General features: G+C 35.7%; 1 protein-coding gene across 3 annotated transcripts in view; it reads right to left on the bottom strand.

Moving 5' to 3' along the window:
* The window catches only part of LOC115217707, a 151,473-nt gene extending 138,526 nt beyond the window's left edge, over positions 1 to 12,947 (bottom strand). For all 3 annotated transcript variants that reach the window (XM_036507056.1, XM_029787465.2, XM_029787466.2), the window contains exon 1: positions 12,480 to 12,947. The gene's annotated coding sequence lies outside the window, so the exon portion shown is untranslated. The remainder of the gene's footprint in view (positions 1 to 12,479) is intronic.
* Between the last annotated feature and the right edge of the window lie 810 nt (positions 12,948 to 13,757).

Here is a 13,757-nt window from a genome sequence, read left to right as displayed (position 1 = left end):
TGTACCTATAAGGTCAGTGAGTGCCATCCTTTATCACGTAAGCCAGTCTTAGGTACCCATTTCTTTGTTTACATATATATCCTCACACATAAACATATACCCTTTCAAAAGAGAAAAAAAAAAAACCAGACACATCTTTCATTCATACAATCAACATACACATTCAGAGATTGTGCCTTCTTTTGTCTTTCCTTCATGAACACATATTGCACTTCAGTGTACAGAACAATTAAATGGTTTCACATAGAAAAAAACAAAAACACAGACCTTGATCAAAAATCAATGGAAATTGTAGTTGTGATACCAGTGCCGGTGGCACACAAAATAACCATCCGAACGTGGCCATTGCGAGCACTGCCTCGACTGGCCTCCGTGCTGGTGGCACATAAAAAGCACCAACCGATCGTGGCCATTACCAGCCTCACCTGGCACCTAAAAAGCATCCACTACACTCACGGTGTGGTTGGCATTAGGAAGGGCATCCAGCCATAGTAACACTGCCAGATCAGACTGGGCCTGGTGCAGCCTCCTGGCTTCCCAGACCCCGGTCGAACCGCCCAAACCTTGATAGCATGGAAAGCGGACGTTAAACGATGATGATGATATATATATATATATATATAATATATATATATATATATAGAGAGAGAGAGAGAGAGTACTAATAATGAAATTATTGTGTATAGTCCTCAAGTACACTACAACTCATCAAAAGTGCACATTCAGCACATAGAATTATGCACAAAAATCAGGAAAGTGAACAGTGTATGAGTCATGACATACATGTGTGCTTGGATTGTGTCCTTGGACAAGACATTTTATTTCACGTTGCAGCAGCCACTCAGCTGGCAAGAATGAGTCGTACTTGTATTTGAAAATGCCAGCCTTGTCACACTGAATCTTCCTGGGAACTACATTAAGAGTACACGTGTTTGTGGAGTGCTCAGCCACTTACATATTAATTTCATGGTCAGGTCGTTCCATTGATCAGATCATCATAACTGACAGGGTACCATACTCCATGGAAACTGGGTAACCAGCCATGCAAGTCCTGGGCATCAAGAAAATTAAAAGTGAAAAGACATACTTAGATATGAGTGAAAACTTCTCATAATACATGAGACTAAACCTGGTCATGGTAGAGTAGGTCGTGTCACAACTGACTTCAATTTGATCAAGATAACATAAGTCAAGGCAAAGTAGACTACTTCAGATGATGACTAATCACCATCATCATCACATGGGTCAGAGGGAGTTTATTGAGGTGGATTTCCAATGGGTGGATGCCCATACTGTCACCAACCATCACCAGTTTCCGAGTAAGATAATATTTCCTCGTGACCAAACATGTCTTCACAGAAAACCAGAAATAAAGAACACAGCTTGCATGATGGTGACACTTGCTTACAACTATAATATCATATCAAGACAAGGAGACAGTAGTACACTCACACACACACACACATATACACACACGCACACCACATACATATATAAATTCAACTATATAGTAATTCTAAAGGATGATCTTCTATAATGGTCTATGAATATAAACTAAGCAACTTAAAGCTGGTGTGCAGTGCACGGAATCAAATGTTGTGATCTACTATTAAAGCCTTGTAGCCCCCATTCTTGTGTTATGTTATTCTAGTGTGTGTGTGGGGGGGGGGTACCATGGCTTCTTTAAATTTCTGTTCACCAAATCTGAACAAGGAAAACATTTGGTTGGAAAGCAAGCTTCTCACCACACAGCTATGCCTGCACCTATATACAATATATATATATATATATTTAGGTATATATATTTAATTTTAAAAAATAAATAATAAATAAAAAAATAAATAATAAATAAAAATACATAGAAATTTATAAATACAAATTAATAATTTTAATTTTAAATTTAAATAATTTAAATTTTCAAATTTTATATTTTATATATTATATTTTTATATTATGTTTTGGTTTATGTTTTTCACTGTTTGATTTGCCTAATAGTGGTTTTGTCTCTAATTTAATTTATATATATATATATATATAGTTAATCCAATCATGAACAAAGAGAAAATACAACAAGGCAAGGATGTGGAACAAGTATAGTGTTATTGGACGCTCAGGAAAGGAAAGAGAGATACACAAGCACGCACACACACACACACACACACACAAACAGTTTCTGTCAACCAGATTCAATAACAAGGCATTAGTGGACCTGGGGTTATAGTAGAAGACGCTTGCATAAGGGGCCAAGCAGTGGAACTGAACCTGAAACGACATGCTTGCAAAGCAAACTTCTCAACCATACAGGAAAGCCTGCATGTGGATTAATTCAAAATAGTTTGATTAACCAACTCCCAAGTTGGAAATCATTTATGCTAAACACTACATTTCTCAAAATACCCCCCAAATAAGTTTGCAGATACATACTTATTGTTTCCCCCACTCCACACTATCCCAAACAAGTTTGGAAGTGCATGCCCATCTTCATTTCTTCCACATCATCATCATCATCATCATCATTGTTTAGCGTCCGCTTTCCATGCTGGCATGGGTTGGACGGTTCAACTGGGGTCTGGGAAGCCAGAAGGCTGCACCAGGTCCAGTCTAATCTGGCAATGTTTCTACGGCTGGATGCCCTTCCTAACGCCAACCACTCTGTGAGTGTACTGGGTGCTTTTTACGTGCCACCGGCACAGGTGCCAGACGAGGCTGGCAAACGGCCAAGATCGGATGGTGCTTTTTACGTGCCACTGGCACGTAATATCCAAAATAGCAGACAATGTACACCTGTGCTTGTCCCTCTATCTTTCAATACCTGGCATAAAGCTACCCCCTCTCTCTTTCAAATATTCCCCCACTTAGTCATGGGGGTCGTTTTCTTTTCCCTTGTTCATGTTCTGCCTCTCAAGTTACTCGGCAACCTCAATAGTGCCAGTAGCATGAAAAAGGCTTGCAATGCACCATGTAAAGTGTTTGGTGCTAGAAAGGTCATCCAGCCAAAGAAACAATGCAAAAGCTGACACTGAAGCTCAGCACAGCCTTGCAGCTCGTTGGATCCTGTCAGACCATTTAACCCATTCTTGATGAGAAGCTGATGTTAAATAATGATGATTTATAATTGCCGCTGGACTTATAATTGCAGGTGGCACATAAAAAGCACCATTTGAGCGTGGCCGTTGCCAGTACTGCCTGACTGGGCCTCGTGCTGGTGGCACGTAAAAGCACCCACTACACTCTCAGAGTGGTTGGCATTAGGAAGGGCATCCAGCTGTAGAAATTCTGTCAGATCAGATTGGAGTCTGGGGCAGCCATCTGGTTTGCCAGACCTCAGTCAAATCGTCCAACCCATGCTAGCATGGAAAGCGGACGTTAAATGATGATGATGAATATCCCAAAATGATTTCTAGAAACATACACCTAAATTTTTGTACAACATTTCAACAATGTCTTCAGGCACATACTCTCAACATTTTCTCACAATATCGCAAATTGGTTTTCAGGCACATGCTTGTCATTTTCCTCGCACAATATTCTAAAATAAGTCTGGAAACACATGCAAATAGGTTTCTAATACATACTTCAATTTTCTTCACAATATCCAAAATAATTTTTCAGACACATACTCATAGCTTCTTCCGTTTTGTTTCCAGAAAAATACTTGTCATTTTCCCAAAAATTCACAAATAGGCTTCCAGATATATTTTTATTTCATCATCATCACCATTATTTAACATCTGTTATCCATGCTGGCATGGACTGGACAATTCTTTCCACAATATTTCAAACATATTAAGGCAGCGAGCTGGCAGAAACGTTAGCACGCGGGGCAAAATGCTTAGCGGTATTTCATCTGTCTTTATGTTCTGAGTTCAAATTCTGCCGATGTCGACTTTGCCTTTCATCCTTCTGGTGTCGATAAATTAAGTACCAGTCGCATACTGGAGTCGATCTAATAGACTGGCCGCATCATCAACATCATCATCATTGTTGTTTAACGTCTGCCTTCCGTGTTGGCATGGGTTGGACAGTTTAACTGAGGACTGGCAAGCCAAAAGGCTGCACCAGGCTCCAATCTGATCTGGCAAGATTTCTACAGCTGGATGCCCTTCCTAATGTTAACCACTCTGAGAGTGTAGTGGGTGATTTTTACGTGCCATTGGCACATGGGCCAGTCAGGCAACACATACATATACACATACACATACATATATACACATATATATATGCACATACATATATGTATATACAGGTTCATTTACACACACATATATACATATATATATACGTACATATATACATACATATATATATACATATATATATACGTACATATATACATACATATATATACGTACATATATACATACATATACGTACATATATACATACATATACGTACATATATACATACATATACGTACATATATACATACATATACATATATACATACATATACATACGTACATATATACATACATATACATACATACATATATATACATACATATACATATATACATACATATATATATACGTACATATATACATACATATATATATACGTACATATATACATACATATATATACGTACATAATACATACATATATACATATATATATACGTACATATATACATACATATATTACGTACATATATACATACATATATATACGTACATATATACATATTATATACGTACATATATACATACATATATATACGTACATATATACATACATATATATACGTACATATATACATATATATACGTACATATATACATATATATACGTACATATATACATATATATACGTACATATATACATACATATATATACGTACATATATACATACATATATATACGTACATATATACATACATATATATACGTACATATATACATACATATATATACGTACATATATACATACATATATATACGTACATATATACATACATATATATACGTACATATACATATATATACGTACATATATACATACATATATATACGTACATATATACATACATATATATACGTACATATATACATACATATATATACGTACATATATACATACATATATATATATACATATATATACCTATACATACATACATATATCTATATATATACCTACATATACATATATCTATATATATACCTACATATACATACATATATCTATATATATACCTACATATACATATACGTATATATACCTATATATACATATACCTATATATACATATACATATATATACATATATGAATATATACCTACATATACATATACGTATATATACCTATATATACATATACCTATACCTATATATACATATACGTATATATACCTATACGTATATATACCTATATATACATATACGTATATATACCTATATATACATATACATACCTATATATACATATACACCTATATATGCATATACATATATATACCTATATATACATATATATACCTATATATACATATATATACCTATATATACATATACACCTATATATACATATACATATATATACCTATATATACATATACATACATACTTATAAATACATACATATACATATATATGCCTATACAAACATATATATATTTATACATATATACATCATATATATATATATGTATATATATACCTATGTATATATATTAGAGAGTAAAAGTAGGAAAAATTTCATCGCAAAAATCACAGCAGAGACAAGTCCACAATACAAACAATATTGGGCCAAAAATTTCAGGCCTTGTGCCTAGAGTAGCAAAGAATATTTCAAACAGATTTTCAGACATCAATTTAGATAAAAAGCGTGCCTGTGTGGCTAAGATGCTTGCCTCCCAACCATTTCGACTTGGATTTGGTCCCACTGTGCAGTTCCTTCAAAGACATTAAGGTGCTTTCTACTACAGCCCTGCTTGGATGGGTTTTGGGATACAGAAACTGAAAGAAGCATGTTGTATATGTGTGTGTTTGTTCAAGTATGAATGTCCATCACTTCTGGATGGGATTTGGGGTACGTTCTTTAGTGAGTCTTTGACTCTCAGGTGTTTTGACATCTGGTGCTTTGAGGAAGATGTTCCCATCGTGATAACTTGCAGCCTAGGAGCGAACAAGCAGAACACATACATTGCGTATGTGTGGTTGATAATATATATATACTCTTTCACTTGATTCAGTCATTTGACTGCGGCCATGCTGGAGCACCGCCTTTAGTCGAGCAAATCGACCCTGGGACTTATTCTTTGTAAGCCCAATATTTATTCTATCGGTCTCTTTTGCCGAACCGCTAAGTGATGGGGACATAAACACACCAGCATCGGTTGTCAAGCAATGCTAGGGGGACACACACAAACACACATATATATATATACATATATACGACAGGCGTCTTTCAGTTTCCATCTACCAAATCCACTCACAAGACATTGGTCGGCCCGGGGCTATAGCAGAAGACACTTGCCCAAGATGCCACGCAGTGGGACTGAACCCGGAACCATGTGGTTGGTTAGCAAGCTACTTACCACACAGCCACTCCTGCCACACAGCCATATATGTATATATGATGAACTATTCTGTCGAAGACGATGTATGAGCATTCAGCTTTTGCTGAACAACTTGCACAAATGATTTATTTATAGTGATCAAATGTTCCTAATGTACAATCTCTCCATCAAATCAATGTTGTCTGAACAGGTGCAAGGTGTGCCACACGTCAGGTGTCAAAATGATCGCAGAGCAATGTGAGATGAACCGTTTTGCTCAAGAACACAACGCATCACTCGGTATAGGAATTGAAACTACGATTTCAAGATCATAAGTGCAACACCCTAACTACTAAGCCATGTGCCCTCAAATGTATGTGTGTCCATGTGCACCCTTGTCTAGACATAACTTGAAGGTGGTAAATGAGCATCATCGTCATACAGGTGAAGCTGTTTGTCTAGCATGTCTAGCTATGGGAAAATATTGCCTTGCTTAGAAAGAAGTGAGCATTGGCAATAGGAAGAGTATCAAGCTATAGAAAATCAGCCTCAACAAATTCTGTTTAATGTCCACCTTTCCATGCTTGCATACTTTAAGCATGGAAAATTGGACATAAAATAATGATGGTTTGTGATTTTTCTCCAATATCCCAAACAGATTTTGAAAGACATACACCAATATAATAGTGTTCATTTGTGTGTATGTATATATATATATATCGTTAGCGCCTTCACACATTTTTTTCTCTCCTTGTTTTTTTCTGTGTATCTTTCTGTCGAAGAGTGTAGGCTCGAAACGTAAAAGACTTTTTCTATTCCGGAGTGCTATACTAATACATTTGTTTGTTTGTACACCACCTGCCTTTGTCTTTTGTTTATTTTCATAAACTTTCCCTGTGTTTGTTCCCCTAGCATTGCTTGACAACCGATGCTGGTGTGTTTACGTCCCCGTCACTTAGCGGTTCGGCAAAAGAGACCGATAGAATAAGTACTGGGCTTACAAAGAATAAGTCCCGGGGTCGATTTGCTCGACTAAAGGCGGTGCTCCAGCATGGCCGCAGTCAAATGACTGAAACAAGTAAAAGAGTAAAGAGTATATATATGTATCTTTGTCCATGTGGATCATAAGAGTATATCCATAAGAATAGTGTCCAGATTTCTGTGCAGGCATGGTTGTATGGTAAGAAGTTTGCTTCCTAAATACATGGTTCTGAGTTCAGTCACTTTGTTTGATACCTTGGGCAAGTGTCCTGCTATAGCTTCAGGCCGATCAGTGCCTAGTGAGTGGATTTGGTAGACGGAAACTTAGCAGTTCAGCAAAATAGACCAATAGAATAAGTACCAGGCTTAGAAATTTATCCCAGTAAAATAAACTACTGGGATAAATTCATTTGACCAAAATGCTTCAAGGTGGTGCCCCAGCATGGCCACAGTCTAATGACTGAAACAAGTAAAACGAAAAAAAGATATGAAAAGAGATTCTGGATTTGCATGCCAGTTTACCCACCCTACCTTATTATCTTTTATTTGTTTCAGTCCTTGGACTATGGTCACACCGGGGTACTGCCTTGAAGGGTTTAGTTGAACAAATTTTCTCTCTTAAGTCTGGTACTTTTTCTACAAACCTCTAAGTTACACAGACGTAAACAAACTAACACCAGTTATCGAGCTATGGTAGGGACTAATACATGAACACAAAGACACACATACACATTCTGTAAAGTGGTTGGTGTCAGGAAGGGCATCCAGCAGTAGAAACCATGTCAAGTCAGACTGGAATCTGGTGCAGCCCTCTGACTTTGCCATCTCCAGTAAAACCGTCCAACTCATGCCAGATGGACAATGGACGTTAAACGATGATGATATATATTGACAGAAATCCTCACAGTTTCCATCTATCAAATCCAAGCACAAGGTTTTTGGTTGGCCCATGACTATAGTTGAAGACATTTCTCCAAGGTGCTGCACAGTAGGACTGAACCCAAGACCGCACAGTGGGGGAAGCAAGCTTCTTACCCACAGCCATGGCTGTGCCTATTGTCACACAGTGAGATCATGTTGGTATGAAAATAAATAAAAAATACTCTTCTGATAATGACAATAATGATTGAACATACAAAATTGCGCTAGTGTCTACATGTGTGTACGCGTGAGTGTGTTTTTGTATTATATTTGATGGCTTAATAAGCTCAAAGTGGTGTCTAGCCATAGGGAAACATTACCTTGCTGGGAAACAGGTAAGAGTTGGCAACAGGAAAGGCATCCGGGCACAGAAAATTTACCTCAACAGATTCCGTCTACCCCATGCAAGTATGAAAAAAATGGACGTCAAACGACAATGAAAGTAATCTGTGCCTAGCTATATATAATCATATGTTATACAGCACTGCATACAGTTATTATATATAAATGTGTGTATATATATATATATATATATCTGAATGTATTTGTGTACGAATGCGTGAAAAATAAAATATTTCTGTATCTAATCCAATTTGACAATGTAAAAACAGCCGCTGTGTGTGTGTGTGTGTGTGTGTGGTGTGTGTGTGTGTGTGGTGTGTGTGTGTGTGTGTGTGTGTGTGTGTGTGTGTGTGTGTGGTGTGTGTGTGTGTGTGTGTGTGTGTGTTGTGTGTGAATATTTGTCAATGAGCTTGGAAAACTTGGCTTGTTATTTGTTTTGTTTTTGTATGTGTGCATGTAAAAAGTAGGAGTCCGATTGGCTAAAATGATTGGAAGAGTATATAATAATGAATAGATGCCGATCTTTCGAACTTTGTACATATAAGATGGCGAAATAAACGAGCCCCTGATTGAAAGTGAAAGGTAAACAAAACGATCGATAATATTCGGAAGTAATCGACAATAAATGCAGTAACTGTAAAATGCGTTTGATTTCATTATTTCCTTGTTTTTTTCGAAAAAAAAAATATCAAACTGAACTAAAATGGTTACAAATATACAGAATATTAATGTGTAATATGTATACATACATACATATATATATACAAACATATATACAATATATACAATACATACATACACAGGAACACACACATATATACACACATACGCATACGTATATATACATACACACACGTATATATATACATACATATATATATACAAACATATATACAATACATACATACACAGGAACACACACATATATACACACATACGCATACGTATATATACATACACACACGTATATATATATACATACACGTATATATATATACATACATATATATATATATATACAATACATACATACACAGGAACACACACATATATACACACATACGCATACGTATATATACATACACACACGTATATATATATACATACACGTATATATATATACATACATATATATATATATATACAAACATATATACAATACATACATACACAGGAACACACACATATATACACACATACGCATACGTATATATACATACACACACGTATATATATACATACACATATATATATACAAACACATATATATATACAAACATATATACAATATATACATACACAGGAACACACACATATATACACACATACGCATACGTATATATACATACACACACGTATATATATACATACATACATACATATATATATACATACATACATACATATATATATACATACATACATACATATATATATACATACATACATACATATATATATACATACATACATACATATATATATATATATATATATATATATATATACAAACATATATACAATACATACATACACAGGAACACACATATATACACACATACGCATACGTATATATACATACACACGCGTATATATATACATACATATATATATATACAAACATATATACAATACATACATACACAGGAACACACACATATATACACACATACGCATACGTATATATACATACACACACGTATATATATACATATCTACGTGTGGAGAGGGGGGGGGCATACAGGGCTTCCGTACAAGAATTGTCCTGGTATTAAAGCCAACCTCCATATACTAAATGTACGCTCACACGTATGTCTACTACGGCTGTCTATGCATGAAGGGCGTGTGAATGTATGTATGTATGTATGTGTGTGTGTGTGTATGTGTGGACCTTTAATGGAGTTAGAAACCCGGACGGTTTTTTTATAAGGGATCCTTGATGTACGTCGGGGGGGGGGAAGTAGGGGTGCGTGTTGTAAGGCGGGGAGGGCAGATACCATAAATAAAAATGAATGTATGTATATATATATATATATATATGCATGCTTGTATGAGAGTTTAATAAGAATGTATGAATGTGTGGAGGTATGTGAGACATACATACGTATGTATATATATATATATATATATATACAGGGTGTCCCAAAAAAATGTATACACATAGTGGTTCGGCCAAAGAGAACGATAGAATAAGTACTAGGCTTACAAAGAATAACAAATTTACAATTATTTAAGGTGTGTATACATTTTTTGGGGACACCCTGTATATATATGTGCATGTGTATGTGTATATAGAGATTAGAGAGATCAACAGAGTATGTATGGCATATGCGTATACACTCTTTCTGTGTATGTTTCTGTGTATGTGTGAGTTGTTTAGCCACGGGCCAAGATTCATTGAAATAAACTTATGATCCCAAAGGCACGCCAGTGGTGACCATTCCGTTTTATTTGGAGAATGATTTGTTTTACGATTACATTATCTAATATCTTCCATCCTCTTCTCTTTAAGACGGTGGGTAAGGTATCATTTGCGGAAGATTTCAAGATTCCACTTGCTAATTCTACCATTTCGCGTGACCGACCACATTGAAGTTCCCTAGTTTGTGCTGTGTGTATGTATGTATGTATGTATGGCAGTATATAGTTATGTATACGTGTATCTATCAGTGTGCACATATTAGTGTATTGGTATGTCTATATATATATACACATATGTATAGACATAGATACAGATATACATACACATATTACATGTTAGTTTCAGCGCGCGGGTGCACACACACACACACACACACACACACACAAATATGTATCAATGCAAGTATGGTAATGTCGGTATACATATTAGAGTATAAGTTATGAGTATACATATATGTATCTATGTATAAATGACTAATGTCATATATATTTATGTATGTATATATATACATGTGGTTATGACTATATATATATATATATATATACACACATACACACATCGTAATATATACATATATATGTTCCTCTTTCTCTTGATCCACTGTTATTTAGCCCTGATCGTCAAAGACTTTCCAACAGTGACCATCCATTCTTGTCTTTTCATCTATCCAAGACATGATGCAATATATTTTCTTTAGTCGGTAGAATGCAATCTGGCGGTGGGGTGAGGGAAGGGCTGATATGCGGCTGTTACTTTCAGCAAGTCGTGCGACTGGTATAAAGGATGATACCTCGTTGGTTCGTGTGCGTGTATGTGTGTAAATATATAAATATATATGTATATATATTTCTCATTCTTGCTACCATCTACTTCCTCCAAATCTAGAACGGCAGCACAGAACACAACTGAGATACAAGCAAACTATCCTATAGACCAGACGATAAGTAAAGAATGAATGCGTATCGTATGGTAGAAATAGGTAGACACAGTATATATATATATATATACATACATATATATATACATACATATATATATATATATATATATATATGTATGTATATATACACTTACATACACACACGCGTACGTACACATACATACTAAGAATGTGAAGAGCTTGCGATACTTATATATGTTTATAGATTTTTTTTTTTTTTTGCGAAGATCTGATGAAAGAAAGATTTTGACAAAAGGAAGCCGGAAAGAAGGGAAAGAACTCATTGAGGAAATTGTGAAGTGGGAAAAGCGAAAGATTTCAGTGAATTGTGTGTGTGTTCCGGATGAAATTGTTGTCGTTACACTTACTTGTCTGCTGCTGGCCGCAGCTCAAAGGACGTAGCAGCCATAGTCTTGTTTTCCAAAGTTGTAATAGTGGTAGAAGTTGTAGTAGAGATTCGCACTGGAGTAAGAGGTGAGTGTGGCTGGAGTGAATTTAATAGTAGCAGGAGCAGCAGCAGCAAAGAAAAGAGAGCGACAGAGAGAAGGAGAGAGTGAGAGAAAAAAAGACGAGGGGAGCAGTGGCAGTAGTAACAGTAGTAGTGATGGTGAGGGCTGTAATAGTATTTGTTATAGTGCTGGTAGCTGTAGTAATGATAGGTACTTTTTTTTTTTGGAAGAGGAAAAGCTGTGAAAAGTGAGAGAAAAGAAAGGGATAACAGAAAAAATAAGAGAACTTTCAATGAAGAGAAGAGTACATAGGGAGCAATAAACTTAGAGAGAGAAAGAAAGAGTAAAGAGAGACGTGACTTAATTACAAAGAATTAAAGAGAGAGAAAGAAAAAGTGGGCTCTATATGATAGAGAGAAGGAGAATTAAGAAAGCAGAGAGAAGAAAGATTAAGAACCTAGAGAAAAGAAATGCGTGCAGAACGAAGGAATTAAAGGTGTAGAGAGAAATAGAAAAGGATAATTAAAAATAGAAAGGAAAAAATCCTTACAAAAAAGGGAGCTTAAGATAGAGAAAGAGTGAGAGAGGATGATAAATTAAAGGGACAGAGAATGAGAGGAGAATAGTAAATGTATGAAAAGGGAATTTACAGAGAAAGAAAGAAGAGAGAGAGGGTGTAGACAGTCAAATAATGTAAGAAAAGGCAGATAGATAGATAAAGAGAGAAAGGGAGGGGTAAGGTAAAATACACGAGCAGAGAAGGTAGAGAAAAAGGGGGAAAGAATGAAAGAAAAAGTGGAAGAGAAAAGAAAGTGCGATGAACGAACGATATAGTGAGAAGATAAAGCAATACAGAAAAATAAGAGAGAAGGAAAGAAAGAATAAGAATGCGAAGGGGCGGAAGAGATGGCAAGAGTTGAAGAGAGGTAGGAAGAGTAATAGCGAGGGGAAATAGTGAAACAGTGAAGAGGAATAGTATGAGGAAGAGTGATATAAATAACTGAGTTGGATAATGAGTGAGGGAGGGAGTATTGAGTAAGTGAGGGAATGAAGGGAATAGTGAGTGAGTGAGTAAGGGAATGAAGGAATGAAGGCTCCAACAAGGATCGAAGGTGGATAACGTCGACGAAGGAAAGAATCGTTTGTTATACGTCGATGGGATGATGCTAATGATGACGAAAGAAAGGGTGATGGAAG

The sequence above is a fragment of the Octopus sinensis genome, linkage group LG11 (genome assembly GCF_006345805.1).
Source record: "Octopus sinensis linkage group LG11, ASM634580v1, whole genome shotgun sequence".
Classification (NCBI taxonomy): domain Eukaryota; kingdom Metazoa; phylum Mollusca; class Cephalopoda; order Octopoda; family Octopodidae; genus Octopus; species Octopus sinensis.
This window is presented reverse-complemented; position numbering and strand designations above follow the sequence as displayed.